The sequence below is a fragment of the Pezoporus wallicus genome, unplaced genomic scaffold, assembly GCF_028554395.1.
Source record: "Pezoporus wallicus isolate ANWC-B61680 ecotype Strahan unplaced genomic scaffold, APGP_CSIRO_Pwel_v1 contig_6658, whole genome shotgun sequence".
Taxonomy (NCBI): Eukaryota; Metazoa; Chordata; class Aves; order Psittaciformes; family Psittacidae; genus Pezoporus; species Pezoporus wallicus.
In genome coordinates this window covers 5,926,027-5,944,570 of record NW_026642312.1, presented here as the reverse complement: position 1 = coordinate 5,944,570, position 18,544 = coordinate 5,926,027, and positions in this window count along the sequence as shown.

Below are 18,544 nucleotides of genomic sequence, written 5' to 3'. Positions count from 1 at the left end.
ACCATTGGTGGTACCCACAGGGTATGCCTTACCTCAGTTATAAATGGAACTGCTTGGTACCGCAAATCTGCCCAAATCTTGCTTTGTATTTGGAGAGAATACTATAATCAGTGTATATGTGTTTTTCCCCTCAAACTGTGCATCAGTTCTGTGCATCCAGCAACAGAATGTGACTGTTGAGTGAGGAGTGACATGTCAAGGAGTTTATTTACTCAGTTTTATAAACACTTCTTTTTCTGTCCTTTCTGAAAAAGGAAACAAGGATGTTTAGGCATCAAATAATTTGCAATCCCTGTAAGGACTCCCTGAGAACCTATAGAGGGATGTAGCGCTGGAAAGCGTAAGATTTGTTCTCCCTTTGGAAAAACTGTTCCCTCATCAGCACAGTAAAATCATGTTAAAAGCAGTGTGAGGGTGTGGTAAATCTTGGAGGGAGGTTATTTCTTTTCTGCTGTTTTTTAACCTGTCTTCTTTTTCTGTCAGTGGGTTATTTTAAATCTTCCTGAGAACCGTATCTTTAATATTTAATTAAAGGGTTAGCTAAAAGGAACATAGTGGGTGGATTGCTACCACTTCCCCCAAGCCTACTTATTATGTGTCTTCTTAAGTGTGCTTTAAATAGTTACAGCAAACATCATCGCTAAAAGTCACAGTTACTTTCTGGTTGTAGGAGGTTCTCTGTATCACTCAGAGCCTTAGAGCAGTAGGAGAGGCAAATCAAAAATCTGGAGAGCTTTGAAGCTGTAGCAGAAGGGGAGCAGAGCGCGTGTGGTAAGCTGCAGCAACAAATCGTGCAAGGAAGAAAGAAGGAAAAGTACACTGCATGAACTAGGGCAGGATGAAGTTCCTGACGCACCAAAAATAAGGCTGCTCCTATTGAAGAGACAACAGCTTATAGCAGGAGCAGCCTGTGCTAGGGGAGATGCCGGAAAAAGGGGACAGCAGGGAGCACAGAAGTATTATGCTTCTGACCACGGAGGAATGGAGATGGCTGGCTAATAATGTAATTAATTAAGAGATTTAGAAAGAGGGTTGATCTATTTTAGGGAAAATTAGTCCATGTTTTTTTCTAGCTGTATGCTAGACAGGGTCTACTTTCTCTGCAACAGGCAAGCCTAAAGAGAGTATTGGGAAAGGAAAGGTCTGTTAGAGGAAGGAAGAGAGGAAGACCTGAGAGACAAGCATAGTCTGAGGAGGATGTAACTGGGCACCTGAAACTCAGGATAAAAAAAGTTTGGTGATGGAAGGGTATGAAACAAGGGGTAAAAGGAGAGCAGCACAGCACCATAAAGAGCAACAGGGAGAGGTGAAGGACAGCAGTTTAGATAGGACCTACTGCAGGTGCTGGTTTCAGAGTTGCTCCAGGTGCCTTTCTGTTGAGGAGCTTCACTGAAAAGGATCCTATAATGTCCTTTTTGTTTGTATCCTAGAAAGTCATATGTGCTTCCTCCTTGTTCTGGCCTTGTGGCAGCTGAGAAAGATGGTAAGTTTTGAAGCTGTGGTGTGGAACTCAAACCAGGCCATTGCCTTGCTTTTGTGGCAGGAATAAAGCCAAGTGTCATTCCCAGATCCCAAACTTGAGAAAGCCAAAATCAAAGTAGGTTGGCCAGTTGTCTGCTTTGTCAGAGTTCCTCAATATCAAAGAAGGGGGAGGATTTTTTTTCAGACAGTAAACATCAACAGTCGCCCTTTACCCAGTCAAAAATCTCCTTAGGACTTCTTGTACAATTAGCAGTCAGCAGAAGTCCTCCAGCTCTCATTAAACCCATTTTATCAGAGATACTATTTTCCATCTGCTGTCCCCAGAACAGATGATTAATTTAAAACGAGCATCTGGGGAGGTGTGACGTATTAGGAAGTTGTTCCCTGGCTTTTTTAGAATATGTCCTTTTGGAGGACCTTCTTTCAGTCTGAAAAAGCTACTTGACCGAATACACGCATTGCACAGAGAACACTTCTGGTAAAGGGAGAAAGCTATCTCTGAATACCTAAACACTGAAGGATATCCACAAGGAGCAGAGCTGATGATTTATATAGGACTGTATTTTTGTGTCACTAGAAATCAGTCCTAAAAGTTCAACAATCAAAAACTCACCAGTCAAAGACCTCTTGCACTTGCCTTGTTTTCTCTCCTGAAGGCAGTCAATGTATCTCCTTCATTCCAGCCTAAACTTCAGTCCTGAGTCCAAAGAAAGATAATAGGTGTGGTCTGTTCATTTGGTGCTATGACACTGTATTATATAAAACACTCACTTCATTCTCCTTGTCGAAAGCAGGACATAAAATCCTAAAACAGAGCTTCTCGCATGAACAGCAGGGTTGGAACAAAGCCTTTCTAGTACAACAAATACATGTGATATGACTGTGTAATATACGCACTTTTAGAAGACTCATTTTGAAAGCCATTCAGAGTCACAGCTGCCAAGCAGCGATCGATGCGATGGCCAATGCTCTGATGTGTGTTTCTTTGCATTCCACAGGAATCTGCAATAGAGAGAAATCTATTCTTGATAGGCTAGCTGTACAGAGAAAATACTTTAGAACTAACTGGCACTGGGATTTAAATCTCAGCATATTTGCCATATTTTACTTCTCCCCATTAAGATTTTCAGGCATAGACCTGGAACCATAGTGTCTTTGCTTTGCACTAGCATTACGCCCGGTGTGGTTATTTACATGACTCCAATGAGGTGGTCAATTATGAACACACGTCTTGTTGAGAAAGTTTTTAGAGGAAAAAAGCCTTCCAGCTGAACGCTTGGGTGTGGAGCTTGGCTGAGGTACTGCGGGTTTACTTGTTTTGCGCTGGATGGGCAGATGCGATGCTTAGCTGAAATGACATGGGGAAGCATTTGCACAGAGTGAGTCAGTGTGAAAAGTTTACCTTTTCCATGCAGTAGGTTAGTTTTGATGAAGGAGGTTCCTCTCAAACTGTACTATGACCTATGCAAACAGAATTAAGCAGGCTGACCTGCTAGTACAGTCTAATTTTCCAGTTACATATCCCCTTCCAGCCAAGCACCAACCTGTATTCAATAGCCTGCTACAGACCTCAGATTTCAGAAGATGACAGTCAGTAGAGATGCTGAAGAAAAACTCCTGGGTATGTATCTCCTCCAGCCTTCTTGATGCATGCCTGGGGGGAAGATGCAGCATTGATGTAAGTGAATGAGAGAGACCGAGAGGGCCGTGCACATGCACTGAGGGCATGCAGTGCCCTGCAAGGTGTCAGCTGTGGGAAGCTGGGGCAGCAAGCCTCTGAGTTTACCTACACTGTGTGCATCCTGTCTTGTATGCATATACTGATCTTGCAAATACTTTATAAATGTGTGTGTTACTTGTACTGAGTCAAAGGATTCGGTGTGTCTGATCTGAGCAAGGATTTGCAGAGCAGGTGTGTTACTAAATACACACTGGAGGTTTTTGTGTAAGTTAGCGACACATTTAAAGTTTTTCTTTGCTCACTCTGAAGAATAAAGTGGCTGTCAAACTAGGTCTGAGGACAAATAGGTTGAAAGTGAGTCACCTGCTATTATCAGTATAGCTGCATTGGAGAAGTGGTTTCGTTTGTGCATCAAAAGGTAAAGGTAAGGTACTCAGCAAGAGCAGCTAATAGGACATTACAAGACAATATAAAGATAGAGCTTGTCTCTGTTCCCCCATATATTATTGACTACTTAATTGCATTCTCTTAAATGTACTTTGCTCTGCTTTGTAAGTTTTACCTCCCTTTTATATCACTTCCAAGTTTTACTGAAACGCTAAGGCAACATTAAAAACAAGTCATGTAAATTTACATTTAAAACCTGCCTTTCAATCTAGAAGCATGCAAATGCCATGCTGACACCTGTCAAATTTCACCAACAACTTTCTCACACTAGTAAGTGTTGGACAAATCCATGATGGCAGTATTTAACACAAAAATAGAAACTGTGTAATTTGGATGTTTGACTTTTTTTTTCCAGATTGCTTTGTCTTTCAGCTTGATTGACTTCAGATGAGAACGTCAAGCTAACAGCAGTGAAGCTGTCATAGTGTTGTTTATTTATAACAGTTCCTTTTGTTCATGCTGCTAAATAAGGTGGCAATAAATATTCATTGCAGTTGTGTTTCACCAAATGGGAATTCAGAGATAACTCCTCACACTCAGAAAACTTTGCACTTTAGACTTAGTGTTTGCCACCGCACTTACATTCATTATCTTTTGCTGACAAACATCCTTGTATTTTCTCATTCAGTGACCTCATGTGTTTTGAATTATTTGTGGTTTACTAACAGAAATATTTGAAGTATGTTGCAGGTCCTCTTGGCAAAATCAGAGAAACGTGACTCAACCAAATCTAATTGTCTGTGTGACTTAAAGGAGTTCTTCACTTGCCATTTGCGTTAACAACATCCATGGACTTTTACTAAAGATTCCTCTTCCAAAGTTCCTCAGCAAACCAAGACTTCAAATTCAGCAGGAAATCCATGCTGACATAGATTAGCATGTATCTTGGGAATGAAAGGAGACCATCCCTAAGAGATATTTAAACCATTTCTTCATTTATGCCAGCATTGTTCAGTTCTGAGGATGCATAACAACAATACAAACACAGGCAATGCCTTATACTGGATGAGATTGTTCTTATTACCTAATATAATGTTATAGTGTGTTAGTAGAATTTATGATATTCCACCAAATTGTGAGGAATGATTGATACTCTGGGAGGCAGGGCTCACATTCAGTGGGTCCTAGACAAGCTGAATGAATGGGCCAACAGGAATATCATGAAGTTTGGCACTGGAGTAAGTTACCCAGAAACAATAGCATCTCCGTTGTAGGAGATTTTTGGTACTGAACTTGATAGTGCTGAGTAACCTGATCCATCTTATAAATAAGCTGTGCTTGAAACAGGAGTTTGGACTAGAGATCTTCATAGGTCTCTCCCAAACTAAATGTTTCTATGATTCTTTTACGTTATTTATATTACAAATTTTGCTGTTCAGAGCTATTGGGAAAACAAACTTCATGGCCAAAAATATGCCTGTGAAGCTCTATCTGATTCATAAAGCTGCTGACCTCCAGGAAGGGCCAGCTGATCATGACTCTGTACTTAGTGTGAAGTGCTCTATTCCAAGCACCCTATGCTCTAATTTAACTGCATGGAGGTAGGTGTACAAAGGTGTGTAAACACGTTGAAGGTATCAGTAATTAGCATATCCACAAACATCTTACAAGATTGAAATATACTTCCCTCAGCAGGATGAATAGAAAGGAAACCACATAAAACAAGCCTGGAGCTTATAGATGGGATCTTCTGCAGGAAAACTCTAAATGCTGGAAAGCAAGTTATTGTAATTGAAGTTGTCTGATATTGCAAGGCGTTTGTGATTGCTAAGGTGAGCTGTTCTTGAATTCCTAGGGCCAAAGCCCCTGTTCTCAGTCTTGCCTACATCTCGTTTTACCTGCATCCTCTAAACATTCTGCAAATTAATGCCTGAGGCAGAAAGGATTTTGGTGGCATTTCTGACAGGGACTATCACCCGGAATGATGTGTTTGATGTCCCTGTTCAGCTGCACAGCATATCCCAGTCTGGTCAATACACGTATTTCCCCTGCCCATCTTACAGAGTCAACTGTATATAGGCCACTGTATGGACCTGGGTTTGTCTTTTCCTTCCCTGCTCCCTCGTATGCTTTGCATCACTGTTCCTGGATAGGAAAGCCTTCTCTGATTGCACTTATTTTGACCCATTGCTGTCATAAAATTGTGTTGTCAAGTATCCTTCCCTCACAAGCTCCGTCAGAGCACTTGGAAAAACAAAGGGATCGAACAAAGGACCTAATGTATTCAAAGTGACTAGCCCTAGAGCCCAGCTGTTCACATTGCCACAGTGAACAGTGTGTGATTCAGCTTGTTCATCCTCTGTGCTGGAGCAAAATGGAGTAATAATGGAAATGCAGTTGGTTTGAATGTTAAGCACTGCAAGAGCAGTTCTGCTGCTTTCAGTGAGCACAAGAGGTGATCAGCCTTTACAGGGTATCTTTCAAACAAGGGGTATCGATGTTGAGTTGCCTGTCACCTCTCCTCCAGCACCAGGCAGAAAGAATCTGAGCCTTGGCCTGACCTTCTGGACAGTTAGTCTACGGGCACTTGGTTATTCTTGATGTATTTTTATTTTTTAATGTATTTTTATTTTCTAGTTATATATGTATATATACACACATATACATGTGTGTGTATATATATATTATATATACAGGGGAAACTTGGACCCAAATCAAAAGCAAAGCTGAAACAGACTGTTCTGATATTCTTTCCACCATAACACCCATAAGGCTTTCAAATCTGTAGCATAACTACATACACATCTTCTGCAGCATTAGGGGTATAAATGACAACTTTCTCTCTAAGCCATTTCTGTTCTTTCTGCACTGGCAGTAATAAATTCAAAGGTTTCTACCCACTGGACGTGACCTGAAGAGAAAATACATTTCTTGACATGAGTATCAGTGACAGATAACATGACCTGCTTGCTAGTTGGAGCTATCTACTCTACAATTCATGCACCATCTCCCGGATGGAGACAATTGGACACTGCCTGTAATACCCGTGGTAAATTCCTTATGGAAAAAGCATAAATGTAACTAGGCAAGCCATAGTATGAGTGGTGAGGATCCACTATAGCGAAGGTGGCAAAGGAGGAGTCAGAAACAGTCTCCACCAGTACACCTCCTGACCATAAATTATTGTAGGCAACCGTGTTCCTGGAAGAACTTAAAGTCCTTTGGAAGAAAAAGAAGCAGAGGCTCTTGCAGCCTCCTGAAGGAGAAGCTTCAGTTTATGCAGTTGATTTCTCTTTAGATCTTCTTCTGACAGAGAAGAACATAAATTCTTGTCAGTAAAGAAAGCCAGACTGGGGTGGACGAGAAGTCAGGGGGTGCCTAGGCATTTGAAAAACTGCCAGAAAATGAGTCCTTATACCTGTTTCTCCTATATTACCTCACATGCCTGGAGCAGCCATTCAGTTTAAATATATCTTCCCACTTCCCCAGTGTTTTCCCAAGAGATGCAGAGTACACATGGCTCATACCCAAGGGGCCTTGTCACTGAGACCATCATGGGCCAGCGCGGACTCCTTCTAAATGAAAAGTTGCGAGCACTAGTAAGAAGAAAAGCACTCACAAATGTTTGTGTCCTCAGCCAGCAGGCATCTGTAAGTTGCATGACTTGTACCTGCTTTGCAGAGCTATATACTTGATTTGGTATATTTTTAGGTAAGTTTTGTGCAAAATACCAGCTGGAGAGAAAGTGGGAAGTTGTCAGTGTCACAAGTAAATTGCAGTGTGTACTGAGCTTACGGAGCACAAATAAACATAGCTGCTGCTTTTTTGTGTGGTTTAAAGTTATGCTCTGCAATAGTGACAGCTATCTCCTGTTAGAGCTAATGTATAAATCTGAGAGTAGGCAGCCCTGGTTTATACCACGGTCATGTCATCTCTGTCATTGAAATTAATTTCAAGAAATAACGTCTTCCTTCAGGATGCTTTTTCAAGTGATCTGCGATATTGTCCCATGACATGTAACAACAGCTCTAATGTAATAGAGAAAATGAAACGGCGTTTCATTTCCCAATGCCTACATCCCTTTAATACTGATGCTGTAAAACAAATCGTGAAAGCTTAAGCATACTCATTAACTCATGAAGTTAAACAGCCAGCATATCCAGTTTCAGCTGAGCAGGGCAGAGAACCAAGGAGTTTTTTAAATGTTTGGTCAGATTTTTCTCTATATAAGCAAAAAATAGTAAAAGGGTCAGACCTCCCTGTTTCCAACTGAAAAATGTCTTCAAAAGAATCCTTAACTTCTTAGGGAGGCTATGTTTACACTAAGAGCAAACAATCTTTTCTAAGCAGAACCCCCTGCCACTGTGCTTTCATCTTCCACAGAGGTGTCCGGCCCCTGGTTCCATGGTAGACTCAGCCAAACCAGGAATACCATTGCTCAGCAGATGAGAACATTGGCAAAGTTTAGTCAGTGTTATCATCAGTAGCATAAAGAGATTATCCTCTCTGATTCAAGCAACTAGTAAAAATTTAATCCTTTGTAGGCATTACTTCAATTAAATTCTTTCAGTCTGTAAGAGGAGCATTTCGGTATCTTTGATGGAATCCACCCACTTGTAAGAAAATACAAAGTCTTGGCTTCTTGACGCCAGAACAAAATAAGGAGACTTCTTTCTATTTTCACAGCTCCTTGACCAGGGATTCCACTTTGTTTACAGGCTACATATTGAAAGAGCTGATTTTCTCTTCCCAGTTTTTTCCTTGACTTCTCCAACTGAAGCATCTGCTACTGCCTAATGGATAAACCTACCAGATTCCTTGTGGTGGGCTAGAAATGGAGAGGTGCGCCAGCCTCTTGATCATCTTCGTGGCCCTCCTCTGGACTGGCTTCAAGAGGTACATGTCTTTCCTGTACTAAGGACTCCAGAGCTGTACACAGTATTCCAGGTGGGGTTTGCCCCACATTGCTGCTTCATGTTCAGCTTTTCATCCACCAGATCTTCAGTTTACAGTGATCTCTGTAGGTCTTTGTCTGTTACTGCCCCGATGTCACTGGAAACTTCCAACATGCTCAAAGCTGGTCAAAGAGGAGCCCTAGTTTTCATATTGCTATGCATGGAGCAGCATTGGCTAGTTGGTAATTCCCAAGGCATTTGAAGACTCTGAACACAATGTACAAACATACTGGCTTTTCCTAAAGAATGCCTGACAATATTTATATGTTATAAGTCCATAATCTTTCAATATTACTTGCAAATTCCATTCATGTGTTCATGATATGCAATAAAAACAACTGGTTTATCTTGTGCTAGGCAAAAGTTGAAACAGGCATCTGGTTTGTATTTCTGATATAACACAGAAATGTTGAGATCAGTACAAATGAATTACCCATCTGGATGAGACAGTCATTTAATTCTGTATCCTGATGGCTCAGAGGGGAGCGTCAGACTTTTGTCCTGCGGATCAGAATGATTCAGGCTGGAATGGAGATGATCTCGTTCAACCTCTTGCTCCAAAAAGGTCAACTTTGAGGTTAGATCAGGATGCTTAGCTTCTGCTTGAGCCACAGATATCTCATAAGGTGGACATCCCACCACCAATCTGCACAGCCTGTTCCAGTGCATAGTCCCCCTCTGGGTGATTCACCTTTTCCTCCTATCCAGCCAATACCATGCCTGCTGGCTCTTGTCTTCTTTCGTGGGCACCTCTGAGAGGAGCCCGCGTTTGGGAGAAGTGAATATAAAACCAGTTCAAGAAGAGAGCAAAGAACTGTTACATTTCCCTACTTTGTGTGTCAACGTGACATCTCAGTGTTGTACCTGCCTGGAATCACCCATCAAGCAGAGGTCGCCCCTGAGCTGTGTACAGCAGCACCCCGATCTCATCACCGTGTTGGCGTTCTCTGTCTGAAATTCAAGTGTTTGAGTAGTTTTATCTTTTCCCCAGAGTGCTCCTTCCTTTGTGTTCATTATGGAGAGCCATTCGTCACGGTATCTCCATTTGTTTGTCTTTCACTAGGTTCTTCTTCATATGACTTGCTTTGTAATATTCTCAGGTTTTAGCTAAATCAGGTAGCCATGTGGCCTCTGCAGATTCCGCTAACTCACTGTTCATATCCTCTTTCCAAATTCCCAAGTATTTCATATGTTATGCAGATCAACTGTTGAAGCTTAATGTTCTTGAACATTTTAACATTTCTCATCTTTTTCCATCCTGAAGATTGGTTTCTTGGTGCTACCCTGTTTGCTGTATCATGGCCAGACTTGTGGCAGTAAGAAGATTCTGTATTCTTATATCTGCTAAGAAAGGACTTCCTCAAAGGCTTTTGAATGATTGATCGTGTTACGTTGTCCTTTATCTTTTCTTTATTTCTATTTTTGTGTCAACTGACCAATTAAACCTGTTTGCCAGCTGCAAGCACAAGGTTTTACTGGCTCTTGGTTCTCTGGATCACCCAGGAAGCTTTTTTTAATCTGAAAAATAAAACCCAAACCCAAACCCAACCAAAAACCAGAACAGAACACTCAGCATTTTGCATATCTTTAACCCTATAGCACAAAATCAGGTTTCAGCCTAGTGGAACAGGATAATTTTTATGTGCCATTTGGTTAGGTACCTACTGTTTTGTTCACCAGTTTGTCCTGGTACTTTCTGTCCTTACAAGACTTCATCATTGCTCCCAAGCCCAGAACTGCCATGTCTCCAAATTGACTGCAGAGGCAGTTGCCATTAAGAAGCCATGTAGCTTGCTAGCAATGCCCTGAGCTGCTCCCTTTAAGCACTCAAGGGATCAGCTCTCGCATGGTCACATTTCCCTCAGGAGCTGGAACCAATAAATGCATCAGTGCTTAAATGTGTTGTTCGCTCCTGGGAAGCCACAGTTTTAGCACTGTGCATATGATGCCCCAAGTGAATGTTTTTCTTTTAACATTGGCTATTTGATCTTCAAAATCCTCCTGACGTTCCTCTCTTCCACAGCCAGCTGCAATCCTTTGTTTGCTTTTTCTTCTAAATGTTCCAGGATTCCTGTTTCACCCAGCAATATCTTCCCCAGTTTCCCAGTGCTTATCTTTTGCTATCCTGCTTCCCACCCAGTTTATCCCTTCTCCCTGAAGCTTTCTCTGCCTTTCTCTAGGGACTCACAGCTCATTTCACTTACAAGCTGGGAAGCACAGAGCCATTTGTGAATGGACACATCTGCACAAGTAGCAGGGGCAGTGTTTAAGGGCGTATTCGTAGTCAGGCCAGACAAGCTTTTCCCCTGTTCGAAGAAAAGCGCTGCAGGGGTGTCTATGGGAGGAAGCAGCTTTTATTTGGTGTTTGCAATGGTTCTGCTGCGGAAACATCTCTCATGCACACTGCTCCACTATAGTGCTGTTTCAGCATCCTGGGCTCCTCCAGACCTATTCTAAGCAGAATCATAGAATCATAGACTGGTTTCAGTTGGAAAGGACCTTAAAGCTCATCCGGTTCCAACCCCCCTGCCATGGGCAGGGACACCTTCCACCAGACCAGGTTGCTCCAAGCCCTGTCCAACCCGGCCTTTAACATCTTCTCTGGGCAACCTGTGCCTGTGCCTCACCACCCTACATCCTTCAGGGGTGTAGGGAGACAGTGTTTTGGAACAGTTTGTTGAACAGGGTCACCTGCCTCCAAAGAACATTTACATAATGAGAGCTTGTGGAGCTGTTATCACAGGCTGCATATGCTTCAGCTTCTTCTGACAGGTTGTTTCTGGGCCGTCTCATATGTGCCATATGTGAGAGCCATTTGTTGCTGGTAGCACACTTCTTCCACACGTAAGGGGCAAACAGCTCTAGTGCCAGAGCCAGTCTTTCTGTCTGTGACCTTCAAGCTCAGCCGGGGGTCTGGAGGCAAATACAGTGGATTTCCAGTGATCATGATGCATTTGTTGGACTCCTGTCCCCAGACCTTGCTTAGGAACACTAGTTGACAGCTTTGCTTGGTGGTAACAGCCATAAATTCAAGTCTTGTTCTTACCAGCTGTTAAGACTCCTTTTTATTATCAGCATCTGCTGTTCATTTTTGCACAGTAAGGCCCCTCCATTGGCAATTTTAGCAGTTAGCCTGACAAAAGGTATCATCTGTATACATCTCTCTACATTCTCTCTGTAAATCAATGGTAATTTGTCAGTAACCACTCATTTCCTACCAAGACCTCCCTGTTCTCCCATGTACTGTCTTTGTGTGTGTGTGTATTAAACTTGAGTACTGCATTTCAGGAAAATACAGTAGTATTTCAGCACAGCTGTGTAGAAGTCCATCTGGCTTCTCTAGAGCTACATTTTGCTGAATGCTTCCCTGCAGGAATGGGTGAGCACTGGAGTAGTGCCCAGAGGTGATGGACCCTCCACCCTAAGACATTCCCAAGACCCACATGGACCCTAAGCAACCAGCTCCAGCCTTGAAGGTGATCCTTTGTGGTTCAGGGGCTGAACCTCCCCAAGTCCCTTCCAACCCAGCTTGTTCTGCTGTTCTATGGTCCTGTGCTCTTGGTTTAGTGGACAGACTTGATTTGAAACGCAGTCTCGTCTGCCTCAGAGCATAGCCCGGAAATTAATCTAGAGAGACAGAAAATTACATCAGATTTTTGTAGTTGGTTGGCACGTTACAAAGGACATATCAGGGAAATACCCTGCTTCATGATGTCTACCTTTTCTGATTAAATCTGACTTAATATGCTTTTCTATGAACTTCAGGAAAGAATTGGGATGAGTTTGGCTCTCCTTTCAATGTAGTTCACAGGAGTCAACAGTATTGCCCCGTTATCATAGCACTACCAAGGCAGGCTGTGGTACAAAATGTTAATATTCTGCCCTGTGCTCAGGGTACTCATAAAAACAGTTTTCAGCACTAGTATTACATTATCCCTGCTATTTCTTCTCAGCGGGAACAGCACAGTCTCTATAATAGCATGATCAGAGATTATTTTAACCCTGCAAGCCCTTTCGTATGACATCAGTTCTTAATAGAGCATGTCACTTCCATGGCCTCTTGCAATTTGTCACAGGAAACATTAAAGGGTTAGGATTAAGTTAAGACAAAGAGCTAAAGAGTTAGTTCTTATTTGAGGGTTTTGAGTGAGGTACTACATGAGCTTTCCCAAACAATAACTGTGAAAAGCAGAATAACTGCAATGGCCATAGGAAGAAAATAAATGGTTTGTCAGTTGTGATGACTGCTGTTGTTATGTGACACCTTTTTCTAGGTTTTCCTACAGCTCACCTTTTTTCCAGTGCAATTTCATAGCAGTGGTGAAACCACTGAAATTGCACTTATTTTCCTTTTTTCAGACCAAAACCCCAGATTAACTGAGTTGTTTCTGCTATTCGCTAAACACTGAAGACCCCCTGACAGGGAAGTTAAATTCAGTTGCCTTAATGTTATTTCTGACTGTCTTTAAGATGGTCTAGAGCATGGGAAACATCTCCACGGGACTGGCTGACGTGACATGGAACCTACTGCACACCCATGTATTACGTCTCTCCACAGACCATTTGCTTTGCGATGGTATCATGAGCCATCTAGAACAAAGCAAACAACTTGCTATCAACACCTTCAAGTAGTATTTCTTCCCAAAGGGGAACTTCCCAGCCTCCTTGAAACAATCCCAGCAGGATTAGTGCCTCACAGGCTGTCATTCCCTTCATACCAACACTTCCTTTCTGAAATAACTGAGAAACTGAATCTCCTGAGCCCCCCTCATTTTACCACATGCCAGCTGGCAATGTCTTATATCCCCTCTAGGCACAGTGCTGGGGTGGCACTTATTCATGTGGACGGACATCTCTTGGCCAAAGTTGAGAGGAGCATGAGCTTTGCTGTACTGTCTGTAACCAGATAACCCTGCCCTCATTTCATTTCATTTCATTTCATTATAGTTTTTTTTTCCAGGAAATGAAGATGTTCTAAAATCGCTCAGATCCGCCCTTTCTATCTGAAATTCATAGTTGTTATATACAACTCATGCTCTGCCTCTAGAGACAATGTAACATTTACAGCTGAACATATGACTTAACGAAAACAAGAACAATTCAGATCTGTAGATGACTCACATTACTCGTGTACTGCAGCTTCCTTCAGTTAGGAATGCAGCATTTTGAAACACAGGACACGATTCACCAGCCTTCTGTAGCATTACTGAAGCAATGGTATGGTGTGGTGACACAAAAAGCAAAGGTGGAGGCTCCTTTCTACCATAGCAATCTAACACTAACAATTTCATCAACAGTTTCAACTCAGTTCTCATTTATTCTCTGATTTATGACAAAGTTGAACTAACAATAAGGTTGTTCCTACTGCATTTTGGCAGATTCCACTGAATTAACTTGAACTACAGTAAATGAAAAGTACTAGCAATACTAAATGACTGCACATAGTCAGGGGATGCAGTGACTACGTTGTTAAACCACTGCATCTGGTTTAACTTGAGTTAAACGTGCGCACATTCTTCCCTCATTGCTAAATGCAATACTTTGATGTCTGAATAGCCAGAGGGTGGCAAAGGTGCATTGAGCAGAAGAGTCTCAGAGAGCTGCGAGTGTCTGTACATCGCTGAAGGCATTCACCTGGGGTGATCTGGAGGTTAGCTCAAAGCAAGGATAGCTTCACAGCTAGATTAGCTTGCTCAGGGCCTCCTCAGCCAAATTCTGAAGATCTCCAAGGATGAAGACCCACAGCCTCACTGGGTACCTTGCCCCAGTGCTCAACTCCTCATAAACTGGAGTGTCCCTTGCTGCACCTTCTGTCCTTTGCTATGAGTCCCACCACTTTGCCTGGAGAAGTGGCTTTGTCTTTTCTATTGCCACCTGTTACTTACTAGAAGACACCAATTAGATCTTACCTACCATTTCTTCTCCAGGCTGAACAAACCCATTTTTCCCAGCCTCACAGGCCATGGGCTCCAACCTCCTAACCACATTGGTGGTCCCTCACTGGTGGACTTTTAATCAGAAAAAGAACCCATAAAAAGAATGAAAACTTCTTCTATTTACTAAAGTAAATGTAAAAGAATACATACATCTAAGGAAGAAATATGTGAGAAATGAGATTCAATTTGGCAAGAGAACTACAGGATATCAAGAAATCACTCTGCGGTTTGTTCTTACCTTGTTGAACAGCCCGAAGAAAACACTGATAAATAGATTCAAGGGAAAGGAATGAGCAGTTGATTTCAAGCTGACTGCCTATTACTCCCTTTGAATCTCTCCTCTCTAAATAGTAACTAACATATCTAAAAAGACAAGCTATCCCTTTAAACAGATGGGGCTGTTCATGCACATAGTCTTAGTGAAAAGGTCTGAGGCACCAGAGAAAGAACCAGATAGAGAGCAATGAAATGTTAGACCTAACGGAATAAATAAGTTAGACATCTTCAAATTATACAGCCTTGATAAGCATTACCTAAGGATGCCTAGAGATGTGGCTTCCGCTGTCTCAGAAGCCTTAGCAGTCACCTGAAAAACTGAGTTATGGGAGATTAGAAAAGAGCAGATGTCTGAAAGGCTGGAAGAAAGGAGCTGGGAAATAACGGAACGATCAGCTTAACTTCAAGGCTGTCAATCTGGCACCTTCTACAAGCCCTGAATTATTTTTACCAAAACAATAAAAAAATACAGATCCAGGTAACTTAAGCTGATTTTGCAGCAATCAATTTAAACTCCCCCCCCCCCCCCCACCTTGCAAATGTATTACTAAGGTGTAGAGGAACACATATTTCTAAGACCACTTCAGATCAGATGAGTGTACTTGTCCCTGTACACTCAAAACAAAACCAAGCCCTGAAAGCTAGGAAATGATAGGATATAGAGACATGCATGAAAAATAAGCTTACTGTAACCACCATAAGGTCTGCATGTATGCAAATGACAGATCTGGCACTGCAGAACTCAAAGAGGTGTTATAATGTCCATAGCAGCAATTAAAGTTTCACAAGAAAAGTGGCAATGTTCAACCATTTTGGAAAGTGGGAGGCTGGTTTCTTTCTGTCCTTGTGAACAGCCATTCAGGATGAAGGTGTCAACTCACTGCTTCTGTGGATTCCTGCTTAAGATCTTATAGGTGCTAAGAAATTACATTACAGAGGACAGAGGGAGCTTTCATCAGAAAAGGTGGATATCTGGGCCACTAACAGGCGGCCCCTCATGTTATCTGTGGGAGAAGGTGCAAATACAAAGAGGTAAGAGCTCCTCTTTCTCTGCAGTTTAGAGAGGTTTTTCATCAGTGTGATAAGTAACCTGTTGCTAACAGAGACCTGTGAGCACTGTGAGGGCCTTACACCAAATGATGCACATACTCTGGATTCCTGGGCTATCCAGAGGCCTCTTAGCACCAGCCCAAACCTAAGAAAACACAGTATCTTCCATCCGTCATTGTATCATAGCTGCACTTTCTGTTGAGTTTCTCTCTTTTCTAGGAGGGGGAAGAAGTTGGGTGGATTCAGCCCTGCTCAGGATCAGAAGCTGCACCATCTGAAATCCTAACTTACAGGTTCAATGGGATTTCAAGTTAAGGTGGAGAGCCCCGCTCAGAAACCCAGACAGGACCTCAGAAGAGGGGATCAGAAGCAGTTTGCACTGCTGCATCACCAGTAACTGTCCCCGAGAGCAGATCCATTACACACCGACCCAGACAGCAAGACTCAAAGCACTCAAACACTCTTTGCCTGCAGGACATATGTGTGTAGGCAGTGGACGAAGCTGGGAGCTTCTGGCTGTTCCTTTTTTATCATGATGTAGTCATGCCCTTTGGCTCCACTCTATACTGCAGTCAGAGATGAGAAGCATCTTTTCTGCCTCCATAGCCTGTATTTCTAGAACAATGTATTGCTTCTCTAAGTGGAGATCATGTGGCATTCCCATGAGTTCCAGGCCTTTTCTGCATTAAGAGATAAGTATTTTGAGGTGGAAAAGAGGTACGCAGCTTTGCATTAAATATGATCCACACATTAATTATAGTTTTTAAAATCATCAGAGTAATTTACATTCTCATCACGAGTGTGTCACCACACAAAAAGCCCTTCAGCAACGATTACTGAAAAATCTTTGCATTTCATTTTATTTTCTCTTTCAGTTCAAAAGAACTTTGCACAGTGCTGGCTGTATCTTCTTGTGCAGTCAACTGGCACATTTTGAACAGCTGCAGAGATTTGTGCCATCAAGAGAACAGCGATCTCAAAAACCAGAATATGAAAATGAAGTTTCAAGGCATGGAAATCCACCAAGAATATTCCAGAGTAAATGCAGCAGCATATACTTCCTGAAATATAAAATGCTCATGAAGGCGCTATGGGTTTGAGGACAGTGATTACTCCCCTCTGTTCACTGTTTGTGAGGCTGTATCTGCAGGACTGTATCAAGCATAGGTCCTCTATTAGATTTCCCAGTGAACTGAAGATGGCTAGGAGGGTGCAATCCATGATGGATGAAGAGGGGAGAGCTAGGTCTGTGTAGCCTAGAGAAAATGGTTAAAGGGGTTTCAGCTGCTCTCTTCAACACCCCAACAAGTGGTTACAGAGAAGATGGAGCCAAACTTTTCCAAAGGGTACACAGTCAGTGACAGGACAAGAGGAACAGGCAGCAACTGTAGCAGGGAAAATGGGAACATGAAAAAACTTCTTCCCTGTAAGAATGGCTAAGGGCTAGAAGAGCTTGTCCAGACAGTTGGAGCATTGTTGGATGGTGCTTGCACCACCTTTTGTGCACCACTTGAGAATTCCTGCATTTTCAAGATGGATCTGGACAAAGCTCAGAGCAAACAGGCCTGTTTGCTGGGAACAACAGAACTGCTGTTGTACCCACACCGCTTTGCTGGGCCTTGTTTACAGGATTGATCCTGGAAAGGCAGCAGGGCAAGACCACGTGCCAAGCTCAGCTCCAGCAGCAACATGGCATGAGCACAGCACTGCTTGCTTTCTGGGGTGGAGTTTTGCCACTGGAAGAAACGCATGCACTGATTTCCCTGTGCTGCAGCCGCAGACAGGGATTGTTCCAGGAACTAACCTGCTTTCTTTCACTGCCAAGGTTAACTCTGAAGTTTTTAGGCAGGAGTTTTTCAAGGGGTCTGTATATATTGAGAAGTCTCATTGGCTTCTAATAGCACTCAGACATTGAAGAGAAAAATAAATCACTTCAGTGGCCCTACACTACTGTATATTGATTTTGCATCAATCTAAAGTATGAAAATTATAACAACCTTCCAAAGCAATTACTACCTTTAGATAAATCCTAAAGAAAAAGCTACAAAGGAATATTGCATGTGGTGTTTTCCTTCCTTTTCATTCTAGGCTTTTCAGTCAACAGATTATCTTCTGAAGGCTCCAGCTGCTTCTTCTAAGGACATCTCTAAGTAGAACATAATCAAACCATTTAAATGCAGGAAACTTTTTCTTGCTCCCCCCTCAATCACATACAGAACCCCCCGCCATCAGTGCAAACATCTAGAGTCCAAAAACCAGCAACGCTAACTACAGGAATCTTTGGACTTTAAATCTTTAATAGGGACTGCTTACGAGGATGGACTTAGTGAACTTTAAACCTAGTGATTTTTAAGACTTTCACATTTTCAAACTTAACTTGATTGCGCATTCTCTTTTGCCTTTCGTTTGCAGCAACCCACATTCAAAACCACCAAAGCAGAGGTTCAGCACCTGACCATCAAAGCTGCAGCAGGACATAGCAGAGACACACAAACAAAACACTCCCTGTTTCATCAGGCTCCCAGCCCAAGAAGCTAGGACAGCATTTTCAGCCACCATGTAGAGCTTTGGCCATTTTCCTTTCTGGCAGTCAAGGCAAGACTAACTGGGACAGAGCAAGTGGTGTAAGCAACCTCAATCTCTGGGTTTTTTTTTGAGATAAGGAGTAAAACTGCTCATCAGCACAAGAAAATTACCCTCCTGGTTTCCTGATGAAATCTCCCACTTGCACTTGACAGGAAAAAAAACAACTCCAAAAAAAAAGCCAGATAATGCAG